Below are 13,808 nucleotides of genomic sequence, written 5' to 3' on the forward strand. Positions count from 1 at the left end.
TCAAAGATTGAACTGATCTTGCAATCTTATGGTAAACTTTATTTAGAAAATAAATTTGGCACACTCTTGGAGTTGATATGTTCATATTTTATCACGATATTTGCACCTCTGTGTTCATAACTGACCTATAGTTTTATTTACTAGGGCTTTCATTATCTAATTTTCACATCAAGGCTATATTAATCTGAATTAGTTGAGAATTTTTATTCTTTTCTGTTGTTTTTTAAATCCAACCTGAGTTAATATCTTTTAAAAGGATAACCACTCATTTTATCCCAGAAAACAAAAAAACTATATAAAATCTAGAGCTAAGGGAAAGTATGAACCAGGATGGCAGAAGTAAGCCTTAACATCAATAGAATTTCAAAAAAGTAAATGGCCTAAACTAATTAATGAAAAGACAGAGACTTCTGAATTTGAAAAAGTCATCAAATGGTTGAAAATAAAGCAATGATGAATACTGCAATGGTTGCATTTGGTGCTGAAAATTAGGAGAACTGGAAGGAAAAAAAAACATAATTTATTTATCAAGTGTTGGAACTCTAACACATACTTGAAGATCTCTCAGGAAGAAAATCTGAAGCTAAAACCAGAAAGAACAAGTTTTTGGACAATATATAGAAAAACTCATATCTGCTTGTTTTTCAAACAAATGACACAAAAAGCAAAAGAAAGTAAAGGATTGGTTTCCCTTCTGTTTTATGGAATTGCTGCTGATCTTTTTCATCTTTAAAACTTGCATACATTACAAAAGTTTCAGTACTTTTCTTTGTGGCATCACTGAATATTTATGAAAATAATGTCAGATCTAGGCAAAATTAACTGCATAACTTCCATGAGTTTGTGTACCATTAGTTGATAAAGATATGCAAAGGTATTGTAGAGACTTCATAATAGAATTGTATATGAAATTTGAAGATGAATGTTTTATTAAATTTGTGTTGATATATAGATTAGCCCTGTCTTTTATTATAGGTTTAGTAAAATACACAAGAAAATAACCACCATGTTGTGAAAAAGTAACCAAAACCATATACTAAATGCACAGCTTTATGTACCCTGTCCACCATTTTGTGCCTCTTCTCCATTTGCCTCTTCCTTCTTAATCCCCTTCCCCTAAGGAAAGAAATGTTTCACATTTGTAAAAATAATGTTAATAGTTAATCACTTATGAAAGTAACCTGAACCCTAATTTATGAAACTTAACCCAAACAAGACACTTTATTAACTAGAATTTGTTGTTTTTGATACTTAATAAGATTGCTGATTTCTCTTTAATCGACTGAGAACAGAGTGAGGCTATAAAAATAGCCTTGTACTGGGGAATTTTTTTAAAAACTTCCTTTTGCAAAAAATAACCCACTTGGCATCTGAAAGACTAGGAGTTCTGGCTGTGTGTTAAACATAGAAAATCTTGAGGAAAAATAGAAATTGGGCAGAAAGGAACTTGTTTTCATTCCATATCTGTGTTCTCCCTAGCAGAATAGATTCTTTGAGGAATAGATACGAAAGTGCATTAATTTTGAATAATCATATTATATACACTATATGTTAAGGGGACCATTTGTAGTTTGGCCTCAAGGTTTATTTTTAGTAGCCAGTAGACTGACTTTTGCATAATTCCTTAAGAGAGTATATTAGTATCAGAATCATGAATACATGGGAGACTTTTACATACATAATAACTGGTTATCTTAATCTTAGTACTTTAGTTCACTTGTTCTCCCAGAATTTTCTATAAATTCAATAATTTGGTTTGCAGAGTTTTAGTCATTTGTTAGCAATTTTTAAAAATTTAGTTGGTAGAATCTTCTAAGGAAATCAGTATAAAAAATAATATTAAGATGTTATAAAAGGAAAAGATGCTCTAATACAGCTTACAGTTATTAGATTTGGGCTACTTTTAATCATGGGAATAATCTTATGTATTAGTGTAAGATTTGATGAGTGACTTTGGCTGTATGAATATATAATATACTTCAAAAATTTTGCATCCCTTTTGTGACCTAATTTTACAAATATTTAAAATTGTGTTCCAGTTTTGCTGTTTAATAAAAAGCTGTTTGAGAGGGGGAAAAATCAATATACCATCTCAGAACTGATAGACAAGCCAAAAGTAAGCAGAGGTACAGATATCTAAAAAATAAAATATCAATCTCACGTTATTACAAACATACAGAACTCTTTACCCACCAAAATGAGAATATGCATCCTCCATAATATATTATGCAATCAAAAATTACACTATTCGGGCCATAAAAGAATAAATTCTGGAAGGGCAGCATCATATAGCCTATGAATCTCTGACCACAATACAATAAATAATAACAAATGAATAGCTTTAAGAAAAAAAGCTTATGTTTCCAAAACACAAGCTTTAGGAGATGGGGTGGGGTGTCAAAAAGAAGTCATGGAGAGGATTGAGAAACACTTGGAAATACATAATTATTAAAATTTGGGGGGAAATGATCAAGCAATTCATAAAAGGAAAGTTTGGCATTAAATATATTTATCAGGAAACAAATAGGGTAAAAATAAATCAAGTAATAATAGTAAATCCTAAACATCCAGAGGAAGGCATGGGTACAGAACAAGAAGAAACAAAAGAATAAATACAAGATCAAAAAATCTATGAAATAAGGAATCAAAGTAGTAAGAATTAATAAAACGCTATTTCTTTTTTTATTTTTTTATTAACTTTTCTCTTTTGGGTACCAGAGATTGAACTCAGGGGCATTCAACAACTGAACCACATCCCCAGCCCTTTTTTGTATTTTATTTAGAGATAGGGTCTCACTGAGTTGCTTAAAGCCTTGCTGTTGCTGAGGCTGGCTTTGAACTTGTGATCCTCCTGCCTCAGCCTCTCAAGCCGCTAGGATTACAGGCATTTGTGCAGCCCGGAAAAATACTATTTCTTTGAAATGATTAATGAAATACACCCACTTATGCCAAGACCTGAGATACAAATATAGCAATACAAATATAGTGATCCCTCAGTGTTCACAGGGTGAATGGCTCAGTCCCTTAAATATGGTGAATGCATCAGTCCCTTAAATACAAAGGTGTAATATTTGCATATGTCCTATACACATCCTCCCATATACTTTAAATCATTTCTACTTATTACTCATAATACTTAATGTAATGTAAATGCTATGCACATAGTTATTATACAGTATTGCTTAGGAAATAATGCCAAGGAAAAAGCTTATATATTTTCAGTACTGATACAATTTTTCCTCAAAATATTTCCAGTCTGTGATTGGTTAAATCAGGGAATGCAAAACCCACAGGATATGGAGGTCCTGATATATAACAAAGCAAATGCATAATAATAAAGGAGACATGACCACTGAATGTATTAACACTTTTGAAAACTTAGATTAATGGAAGGCAGTCCTGGAAAAAATATAATTTGCCAAAACTGGTACAAAAAAAAAAAAGTTCAATTCAACAAGCCAGTAAGTGTTGAAATTTTTAAATAATCAAATATTTTCTTTTCTCATCTTGAAAACAAACAAACAAACAAAAGTCACACTCAAATCACTAAGGAGAAGATTTTAAGGAAAAATTATTATTTTACATAAGTTCTTCCAGAAAAGAGGAAGAATGACTACTCAGCTAGTTTTATGAAGTAGTATAAGCTTGATTCCAGAAGTGAACATGGAAATAAAAGAAAATAAAAGTATAGTTTCATTTTATTTATTAATGTATGCTTTTAAATCCTAAATAAGGACTATTAAATATGATTGGCTCCAACAGTGGATTTTAAAAGAACACTATATCATGATTAACTCAGTTTGATACAAAAAATGCAAGTTATTCAAAATCAGATAATCTTTGTAATTTGTCTCTTTAATAAAAGAGAAAAAATGTGTTTATCTCAATCAATGCAGAAACTATATTTTATATGTATCAGAACACATCAAAGACAAAAACTCAGACTAGAAAGAAATGGCAAATTTATTAAAATGGTAAGTGTTATACATAAAAATCTTATAGTATACAACATAATAATTAAGAAACTTCAGAGGCATTCCCTTTAGAACTAAAATCAGGGACAATATTACTATGAGTGTTTAACCTAGCATAATATATTCTGCTCAATACTATAAAAGAAAGAACAAGTATATTGATTGAAAAAGAAAACATGACATTTTTTTCAGATGATATGACCTTACAGCTGGAAAAAAATAACAAAATCAGCAAATTATTGGAACTAATAATAACATTCAGCAAGTTTATAAGATGCAGTCAAGTGTAAAAATCTAAAACATTTCTCTTACCAATAATAATCACAAAGTTATTAAAAAAAACAAGATACCATTCAAAATAGCAACAAAAACTATAAGGTAACTAGAAATTGCTAATAATTTATATATCTTCATGGAGAAAAATTTAAAATCTAATAAAGGACATATGAATAAATAGACATTATATCTTTTGGGGGATGACTAAATATAATAAAAATACCAGTTCATATTAATTTACAAATTCAACAAAATCACAGATATCTTAAAATATTTTTGTTTACTTCTTTAAGAAAAGTGATAACCTTAATTTACAGTTTTATGCAAAAATAAAATTCTATAAATAGGTAAGTCAACATTTCAAGAAAAGGGCAAAGTGGGAAAACTTGCCCTATCATGTATTAAAATATACTGCACAGAAACCATATGACATTACAGAAACAACAAAAAGATCAGTGAACTATAACAGCTTAAAAATATAGCCATGTTTATATGTTTATCTATATAACTATATGGAAATTTAATATACAGTCAAAAGTGGGTACCACATATTAATGGAAAAAGGATAAATGTTAATAGAGTTGCAAACATAGCTAAAACCATAGATTTTTTTTAAAAAAGTGGATCTTTACCTAAAACCACATGCAAAGGTAGACTCCAAACTGAATAAAGATCTAAATGTGAAACTTAAAACAACAAAGTAAAAAGGAGAAGATATAGGAAAACAGTAATATCAGGGCAGGAAAGAATATTGTAGACAGAACTTCACATGTACACATAGTACAAAAATAGATGTGACATTTATTATATCATAATTAAATATTTCTGTTCAGTGAAAAGCAGTATGAACAAATTTACAGGCAGATGACAGAATGGAAGAAATTATTCGCAATGTCTAAAACCAATAATGTACTAATTAATTAATATCTAGAACGTACAAGGAACACCTCTTAAGCAAAAGAAAGAAAGAAAGAAAGAAAGAAAGAAAGAAAGAAAGAAAGAAAGAAAGAAAGAAAGAAAGAAAGAAAGAAAGAAAGAAAAGAGAAAAATGGACAAAGTATTTAAACCGGCAATTTACAAAACAGGTAAATGGTTTAGGAATGTACATAGAGAGGCTCAAACTCACTAATTAGGTAAATAAAAACTGAAATACCAGTGATATTGGCTGGAAAATATTAGGAAACTGGATAATTGTAAGAGTTGACAAGGATGTGGGTTTATGGAAACCTCATGCATTTCTAGTAGGAGAGTAAATCTATTCTGGAAAGTAATCTAACAGTATTTAGTCAAATCAAGTATACCATCTAACAATTCTACTTCTTTGTTTATACCCATGAAACATCTCTCAGAGATCCATAATAGATAAATAAATAAATACGTGAGTGAGAGTGAGAGAGACAGAGAGTATGTTCATCACAACACTGTTTTAGTGCTGAGGAATTGGAAACACTCTATTACCAGGGAAGTGCATAGATACACTGAGTTTACGCACAACAATGGCACAGTAATAAGCAGTGGACCAGATATACACAGAGCAACATGGATGTTGAGTGAAAAAAAGTATGAAAAAGAATGAGATCTACCATATATTGCACTTAGTAAAAGTCAAACTATGTTAACATAAAAATAATAATGTATATTTTACATCAACTCATATAAATTAAGAGAGATACAATAAACTTGTCAGAAGCATTGTCTAGTGGGGGGGAGCAGAAGGATGGAATAAAGAATGAAGAAAAGAAGTTTGTTAATCAACTATTCCAAAGAAGAATCTGCATAGACCAATAATTATAAAGTACCATGAAGTAAGGTATATAACTCAAATCTCTACACCTAGAACTAAAACATATATTCAATATATATGTATTATATTTATGTGTGTGTGTGTGTGTGTGTGTGTATAGCTGATGGTCTCGAGTCAGCAAAAAATGGGGCCCAAGCCTAGAAAGGGTTAATTTTTCAGGCTCTCAAAACTGTGAGTAGGGGAAAACATCTTTGGTGAAGGAATAGAGGAAATAAAAGAGCAGAGACCTAAGAAAACATGGGTTCTGGATCTCTGACTTTAGAAGATAAAGAGAAGAAAGGCAAGGAAATATTTAATCAATTTTTAAAGGAGAATGGTGCTCAGATTGCCAGATACTTTGCAATGCTGCACAGGGCTGGGCCAACAAGCACACACTCAACTTTACACAGAAGTTTCTAGGGCCAGACCCCTATTTTCCTCAGAGAGAACCCTGGCCTTGCCTCCAAAGAAATTTATCCTTAAAAATATATAATGCGACTGGTTTGGGTTCAGCCGTTGATTTGGAGGGAAAGAAGAAATACGAAAGAACAGAGAAGAGGGCTTGTGAGTCCTCTTTCTCCCCTTTCTCTGTTACCACTCTTTTTTTAACATGCCCCAGGTGACCTTGCTATGTTTTTTTATACTTTGGAGAGTGCAGGAAAAGTAAATAACAACTTTATGTTAGCTCTACTTCCACCTGATGTAACAGAAAAATTCAAACTTTATTACCTGAAAAGGGGAACTTACTGGTTCATGAAATTGAAAAGTAATAGAGTTGATTTACCAGTGTTCAATTTGAAACTCAAAGGATATCATCAAGTTCAGGTGAGTTTCTCAGTCCCTCACCTCTGCTTTCCTCTCTGTTGACTTCATATTCAGATAGGCTGTTGACATATAGTTGTGAGATGGCTGCAACAAACTCTGCCTACATGTTCAAATATCAAGTCAAATCAAGTACACCATCTAGCAATTCTACTTCTTTGTTGATGCCCATGAAACATCTCTCAGAGATCCAGGGGAAGAATCTCTTTACTGGTGATTCCCACAAGAGTCCTGAGATTCGCTCTGCTTTAGATATTCCACCCACCCCTGCCCACTAATATCCAAGCAACATTCTTCATCTTTAGGGTCAAAGGGAGATCCCACATACCAAACCAATCACAGAGTAAGAATGGGCAATTGGGGATTCCTAAGTGAAAATCAGGGACCGTTGCCAGAATAAAGTGGAATGTATACAGTGGAGGCAAGAAATAAATAAATGTACCTAGAGCAATTTCCATCAACTTGAGTAGTATTTATATTCATCGTTTCCTATTCCCCTACTCTTTTCCTAAAACAGATGAAAACCTTCTCCCAGATATTCTAGAATTGTTAGCAAGGTATTCAACAGATCACACTACACCTTGAAGGACCTTCAAAAACTTCCACAATCTGGTGGAAAGGCAATTAACTCTTGAAGAAAACGTTTTTGAAAGAGATGTACATTTCTTGCTCCTCCTTTTCGATGGACCACATGGACATGAAAAAAACTGTTCAAAATAAGAGTGCCTCACGTTGGGTATATCAGTTCTGTAAGAGTTCATAGTTATGTAATACTAATAATTGTCATTTATTGAACATCTGCTACAATGCCAGGCAAAGTGCCAGATCATTGACATATAATTCATTTAATACCCTCAAGAATCATGCAAAGTAGGTATTATTGTACTCACTTCAAAGATGAGGAAACAAGACAAAGAGAGATTAAGAAATTTACTCAAAGTCATAGAGCTGGTAACTGGAGGAGCCAGTAATCAAAGGCAAGTCTGAGAAGTTTGTGAAACTGTGCTGTTACCACTTGGCACTAATTAGGGTACCAATATTATGAGCATAGTGTTACATGACTTCAACCATTTACGCACCTCATCTCGAAAGTTCTTATAATTAGGAATTTCATGAAAAAAATTTTTTAAAAATGATTACTTGAGGATAATTAAATCCATACTGTGGATAAAAATGTAAAGAGCTTTCTATTAATTACTTTAAGCACAAGTAAATGAAATATTGTCACAGTATACTCTGCAGGGTTAACTAACTGATGGCCTGATTAGAAAAATGTTAGAATGAGATAAAGAGGTAGATTCTTTGCTTGAAGAAACTGGGAAAATCATACTTTAGGGGACACTGATAAACAAGTAGAAATATTAACAAACTGAGTCTGCCTATATCTCAACAAGATCACCATTAATGTGAGAATCTATGAGTTAACCAAAAGAGCATCATTCATCTCAAAAAGTCACACTTGAAGGACTTTGGAGCCTTCACTCAGTGATTCTGTGGACATATAGTGGTTTAAGGTCCTCGATTGTTTTTTTAACTTCTTGCTGTAATTATAACTAGCATGTCAATATAACCTCAGAGTGGTCATGATGTTCGCCTTCTAAACTCATCTAGTTCCCAGACTATCAGACTGTGTAACCCTTCTGGCCCCACAGCTAAGCCACATACACTATTCTGGGCCCTCCCCTGACTACATCTGTGTAATAGGGGTGTTGTATAGTCAAAGTTTGGTTCTGGGCTACACCAATAATCATGGAGATTATCAATCAAACTATCTGCCCAATCTACAAGGTGTAGGTGGTAAGTAGTGATGGATGAATAACCAACCACAAGATTTACAAGGGGGAAATAAAATCCAAGTTGATTAAAAAAAAGAGTAAGAACTGAATAGATAAAGAGGCCTACAGGTACTAGAATTTTAGTGAGGGTCCCTATCATTTGTAACAAATACTGACCTACAGTAAAAGGAATTTAAAGATGTTACCTAAAACTCATGAATAAGCATCAAATCACCTATGCTGCTAATCTGGCTTTGATCCCTCTCAAATGATAACAAGACCTTTGCCTGGCTCCTTGTCCTTCAGTGATTCTTTGTTCTTCAGTCCCTCTTGTTAAAATCCTGGCCTAAGAAATGAGCCCTAAATTCCTGATACCCACCATTGTTCCCAGTGCCTGCCCATCTAAACCTCCTGTTTGTGGTTTTTCCATTACTAAATTTTGTCCACCTGTCAGACCCAATTTTACTGAGTTGACCCTCTCTAATCTGCACAACACAGTGGCTTGACAGAGTTCTCACCTACTGCCTCTTGTTCTTCACCATCCATCATTCCCCACATCCAGTGCATCACCAAGTTCAGCTTGTAGAAATGTCTCTTCCGATCAGTACCACTACTGATGCCTTAGTCTGAGACTTCAATATCTCTTCTCTTTTATTTCAATTGTCTATATCCAACTCAATCCATCACCATAGTCCTATCAGCTATTATTACTGAATATAAATCTGATTCTGTTATTTTTCCACTTGAAAAAAACTTCAGTTGCTATCCCTATAAATAATATCCACATCACTTGTCATTGATTTTGAGGACTTTCTATACGGTCTTTAAGGTCCATCTCCCTCCCCTACACAATCCAATAAATATATTCCTTAAAGCTCAGCTCAAATATCACCTCTTCTTGACCACTTTAAAAGAGAATGAGTTGTTTCCTCATCTGTCTTATATTAACTTACAGATACCTTCGTTATAACATATATCACATTGTTTACATGGCCACTTTCCTCATCAGATTATGAATTCTTTGAGGACAGGGAGCATACCTTCTTTATTTACAGGCCTGTGACAAGCACAGTGACTGATAAGTAATCAGTTGGCAACAAATGTTTATTGAATGAATGAATGATCCCTGAACACCGTGACATATCTTAATCTGAATTTCCCTTAGTCACCTGCAGAAATATATTTTCCCTTCAGAATATATTCTCTCTCTCTCTCTCTCTCTCTCTCTCTCTCTCTCTATATATATATATATATATATATATATATATATATATATAATTTATTTATTTATTTTTTTAGTTGTGGGTGGACACACAATATATTTCATTTTTATGTGGTGCTGAGGATCAAACCCAGTGCCTCAAACATGCTAGGTGAGCGCTCCACCACTAAGCGCTCTACCACAACCCCAGCCCTGAATATATTCTTATTTATCTGCCTGTCCTCTATCTATCTGTAATATACCTATACATAAAGGGGAAAGGTGAGAAAGGAGAGTAGGGGCATATTTTAAGTTCCAACCTCTCTTGATGTTCCACATTCTCCTGTAATTACTGACCTATGCTAGACCCTGTCTGAACATAATATTGGAAAGCCTTCAGTCAGAAATCACTATAATGTCTCTTTCCTAGCTCATTTTGGAATTCTTTTTTCCAGTTTTCTGATGCTACATCACTCTGTGACCAATCCTTACTGTTTCCATGGGACCTGAACTGATGAATGATCCATCCTTTACTGCTTGAACTGGTTCTAGCTGATGATACAGCCACCCAAAGATCTGTTCGTAATCATTCAAGAATTAATTCATGAAGCTTTCCCCCTTAACCATATGAAATGATTAATTGCTTTTCTATTATTTTTGTTATACTTTTTGTCCTTAATTGTTAGAGAAAACATTCATATTTACTATACAGATATGCCTCCCTTCACACTCTCGAATACCCCGAGCCATCTCAGGAGTTTTAATTGAAGGATTTAATAAACTCGCATGACTTTTGGAAAAAAATACCCTTATTGATATAAGCACGCCTGAAGAACATCTCTCCGCTATTCATAAAACTCACCTCTGAACATTGTTTTCTCTGTGTCTGCCTTTCTCTCACACACACTATGGAGTTGTGTGTGTGTGTGTGTGTGTGTGTTTTCAGAGACTTCTGCATCTATGGAAGCTAAAATAACATATGTGTCATACATACAACCATCACCACCACCACCACCTATACTGCAGGCTTATTTCAGTTATATTCTCAATTTCTAATTTGTCAGCCATTCTGATTTCCTTTCTTCCATACCTCAATAAAACTACCTGAGTACCTACATGTTGGGCATGTAAAAAACAGAGATGATACATACTGGCATAAAATGGCTTGCTTATCTCTGGAAAAGTCTCTGTCTTTGTGTCTCTCTCTCTCATTTCCCTACATCACTTACCTGTCTCTCTCTCTGATTCTCTCTGTGATACAGACAGAGAGAAGAGAGAAGAGAGAAGAGAGAAGAGAATGATGGGGAGAGAGAAGAGGCTGAAGAAAATAAAGTCTGAGAGCACTGAAGGCAATTTGAAAAGTTTGCGTGGAATCAACAATATTTTTCCCCACCACTGTCCTTGGAAATTCAAGCAGCAAATAAAGGTATTCTCATCAAATACTGCTCCACCACTGAATGGCAAAGGCAAGAATATCCACTTCAACTAGGCCCAGGAATCCAAGAGAATATTCAATCTGGAAGAATTCTAACCCCAAAAGAGCACCTCCCAAGAGATGACTACAGCTCCTATAGGAAATCACTTAACCACAAATTCCAACTCCCCTTCACTCCTACAGCCTCAGTCATACATCTCAAAGGGTTGATCCCTTGAATCGTGACAACCTGACCCACATCAGCAGCCCAGAGGCCATATGGCAACATAATGCCTTTCCAGCCCACTGGATAGGAAAAGGGAGGGACAACCAATTGAATGATTGTAATTGAAATCCTGTAATTTATGATTTGTCAATAACTCCTGCCTTTGGGAAGTTCTCTTCACCCCTTAACAAATTCTGGCAGCTACAATATGTAACTAAAAGCACCTAAAGCATTTCTGAAAGCATTTTATTGTGTGGTACCAATAAGATGAAGAATAAGGTCTCTCTGGGGATTGACTGCCAAGGTCCCGACCAGTTCAACATTCTCTGGGCAATGAAAAGGAACTCACTATCTCCACAGATAATTATTTTTATGTTTAAACAATTCTATTTAAAAATTTACTCACTTATACAAGCTCCAAATATGATTTCACATGAGTTCTACCCATTTTTCTGAGTTCTACCTGCTGTGGAATTATGTGGCCTGAGTAGACTTCTTTTCTATATTACAGCCACTCACATGACTAGAGACAGATATTATATCATGCATCCATCTATCATTTCACTTGGTTCTTCCTACCACTATCCATTCAATCTTCCCAATTGCATTACTCAAAACACATATCAAGTTGCCTATATTCTTATTGAAAAGTGATCATCAGAACAAAGAGGTATAGAAACAATCTGATAAATGCTGAACTAAGAACACTACCACTTGTTCTAGTTAATGTACTCTTTTATAGTCTACAATAGCACTCATTACCCTTTTGGCTATGACATCGCTGCTCTTGCCACAATATTACTTCTTTTATTCATATCTTTTAACCTGTCTTTATGAAGTTTAATTTAGAACCAAAGTCAGGATTTTATTTTGTTTTAGAAATATTCTTTTATTAAATGTGAATCATTGTTACAACATGCTAAAATCTTCTTGCATCCTTAGTCATAAAAATATTTGCCATCTGTCCACCCTTTCTTTCAAGTTATTGATGAAATATAATGATTATGACATGATCAAAAGAACAGACCATTAATGACTACTCTCCAAATTGATATGAATTTGAAGATTTGGGCCTTCTGGCCATTAAAATGTCAGAGTCCAGATTTATCATCCTTGCCACTCTTGTACTCTATTAATCTTAAGTTCTCTTACATTGGATAGTCTAGTCTCCTGCAATGATTTCCACAGGTAAGTTCACCTAGGACTTGGGGCACTCTGAGAGAAACCACTGTTTTAAAAATATCAAATATAAATAAAACTAACAAAAGAAATGAAAAAAGCTCATACCGAGAGCAACCTGATATAGTGGAAATAATGTGAGAACAGGAGTCTGAATGACCTGGGATTGAATCCTAGTTGCTTACCTTATCACCATCAGTTCTCTCATCTTTAAATAAGAGATAATAATAATGACCTCACAGGATTGTTCTGAAGATTAGAATACATGCAAAATCTTACCACATTCTTGGTATATAATGAATACACAATATAGATTACTATTATTATTCTAGCAGGGTAGGAGACAATAACTATACTGGCACACAAAGACAATTAAACCCAAGAAGAAAAAATGAAAACATACATTTATTGAAAAGTGACCATCAGATCTCTATATGCTGTGAATGTTAACTGATATTCCAAAAAAGAAGACTTGATAGTCTAATAAGATTAGGAATGAGGGCATTAAAGCTTTTGAAATCTCAGACATATTTTTCTTTGAACCTAAACAATACTGTCAACCCCTTTCTTAATTGCTCATGTCCCTGGTAATTTTTATAGGGTCCAAAAATGCTAAACATGATTCAGATTCAGTCAATGCCAGAGTAAGAAGAATACAAAATGTGGGAGTTGGGGGTTTCAGACACATAAATAGATGATTGAAATATCATCAGCGCTATAAGAAAAGTATATCCAGAACGTGTGAGGGAATAGCAACTTAAATGAAGATGTAAGTTAAGGCTTTATGAACAAGGTGATGATTCAGGAGGGCATTAAAGGTGGAGATAAGTTAAGGAATGAGGAAAGTATGTAGGTAATGAGGAAAGTATGTAGAGACTGGGGGGCTCTCAGGCCAGTGAGGAGACCATGTATAGACAAGAACTCTCTGGGCAGAGAGGAGAACACGTGGAGATATTTTTGAAGAGTGGACCACTACAAGATTATCCACAGAATATCGATCCTTCTAGACTGAGTTTTCCATAGTAGTCTGGTAGTAAGAGAAATGGATTCATGTCTATTGTGAAGGGGCTTGTATGTTAAGTAAAAGTTTAGAACTCAGCCAGCAAATGGAATGACATTTTAAGATTGAAAGATGAATTTGGCAAACTAATAAAGAAA

The sequence above is a fragment of the Marmota monax genome, unplaced genomic scaffold (genome assembly GCF_021218885.2).
Source record: "Marmota monax isolate L192 unplaced genomic scaffold, Marmota_monax_Labrador192_F-V1.1 WCK01_AAM20220418_F8-fsc00108, whole genome shotgun sequence".
NCBI classification, from domain to species: Eukaryota; Metazoa; Chordata; class Mammalia; order Rodentia; family Sciuridae; genus Marmota; species Marmota monax.